The sequence below is a fragment of the Talpa europaea genome, assembly GCF_964194135.1.
Source record: "Talpa europaea genome assembly, chromosome: 14".
In the NCBI taxonomy this organism is placed as follows: Eukaryota; Metazoa; Chordata; class Mammalia; order Eulipotyphla; family Talpidae; genus Talpa; species Talpa europaea.
Window position 1 is genome coordinate 90977605 of NC_140082.1, and position 2044 is coordinate 90979648.

Genomic DNA, 2044 nt, shown 5'->3' on the forward strand with positions numbered 1-2044 from the left:
GGCAGGGCCACGGGTCGTGCGCTTGGCGACCAGCTACTTCTCAACAAAGCCTCTGGGGTGTGTGTGGAGGCCCCCAGACACTGGGTGCTCCCGCCCGTTCCTGCCCAAGCCTCCGGTGGCCACTGCCCGGGCAGGGGGCCGGCCCTGCTTGTGCTGAGGCCCCTGCAGGCAGGTGAGGCCACATGAGTGAGGCCAACACGTCCCACCTCTCCCTGCCACGCAGCTCGGCTGGGCTCTGTGGGGGCAGAACCGGAACCTGGCGGCTGTAGCCGAGCCAGCCAAGGGGTCCGCTGGCATCTGCTCCTGGGACAGGGGCCGCGCGGGGGCCACTCCAGACTGCACAGAGCCCCTCCCCCCAGGGCTTCCTTCCTACTGGCCGCCTCAGTGTCCTCTGTGCCCCCAGCTCTTCTCACTCCTGCAGCACGAGGCCCCGGGGCCCCGGTCCAGAGCGAGGCCAGGGCCACCACCCACACGGCCCCCTCCTGCCCGGAGCGGGGCGGGCCCGGCTCCTCACCCTGGACTCTGGTTGACGAGAGCACCATGGAGGGAGCGGCAGAGAAGGACCCTTCCCACCCCCGCCCCGAAGTGGCCTGCCCCGCGGGCTCAGCGCCTCCGCGGGAGGGTTAGGGGCGCAGCTGACACCCTCCACCGGACAGAGAGCAGACAGGACCCACGAGCTCACAGCCCGAGGCCACACACAGTGCCTTGTCGTGTCACTTGGAACGACTCTTGGGTCCCAGAGCCCCCTCCGCTTTCATGGCAATGAGCGGGCCCCTTGGGGGGCAGCGAGGAAGGGAGACCCATGTCACCCACAAGCGGGGCTCCAGCCGCCCTCGCAGCCTGAGGCCATCACACGCTGGCAGCACAGGAGGGGGCAGCAGGACCAGGCTCTGGACCCCTGGCGGCCAGGCAGGCAGGCACCCCTTGTGCAGCTTCCAGAAACTCGGGGCACCCCCTGCCTGCCTCTGGGCCTGCTCAGCACCCACGTGGCCTGGGACCACCCTCCTCTGCTAGCCACAGAGCCCGGGGGAGGGGCTTCCTGAGCCAGGGCCTGAGGGTCCTAGAGGGAGTCTGGGGAGACACTCAAATTTCGGGGGGCCCTCCACTGGCCCTGAGGCTCTGTGGGGCATCTCCTCAGTCCGGGAGGAGCTGACGTGCAGGAAAAGAGGAGCCGAGGCTGAGGGTGCGGCCAGAGCAAGGGGGACCCTCAGCTCCTCTCCTCCAATCTGAGCGCCAGCCCTCAAGTAGAAGCTTCCAGAAAGGAGGCCAAGCGAGGAACTGGGAGGCAGAACCAGCGCTGGCACCAGAACCCTGCACTCTGCTGCTCCCCAGCGGCTTGGCAGGGAGGGACGTGGCGTCCCGTCTCCAACGTAGGGTTTGCCCTACACCGTCTCCAGTTGGGGAGCAGAGGCGGTGCCTGGGGGGTGCCCACCTGGCCCGGGCACCCCGTCCATCCAGCCTCCTCCAGGGCCGAGGTCTCTGGGACCTGAGGGTGCCTCCGGGGCTCTGACTCGGGGGTTCTGGCGAGACCCCCCGGGCCTGGGCTCAGCCCGGAGGGCAGGAAGGGCTGCTCCCGCGGGGTGCCTGGGGGACGGCAGGCGGCTTTGGGCGGGGGGCCCTGGGTGCGCACCAGAGCCCGGACCAAAGGCCCCAGCTGTGAAGGCGAGGGTCGCGCCAGCCGACGGAGCTGCAGCCAGGGACCGCTGCTGCCCGGGTCGTGCCTGGCCCGGGGCTCCTGCCCGGCGATGGGCCCGCGCACCGTCAGGACGGCAGGGACAGGGCTGCGTGCCGAGACCCCCCGGGCCCAGGCCGGGGTGCGGAGAGGGAGGGGAAGACAGGTCCCTGGGCGCACCTCAGTGTCACAGGCGATGGAGGCTGCAGGGGACCCACAGCGGCTCCGGGCCACGGTCAAGCGCCGACGCCGGCTGTGGGAGGCTGAGCCTCAGTGTGGGGCTGGGGAGAGGCTGGGGGCAGCGGCTGGCAGGGCCCATCCGGGCGCGTGGGTGGCCTGAGGGTGGCGCCACCAGGGCCTCCCCCTGCCCAG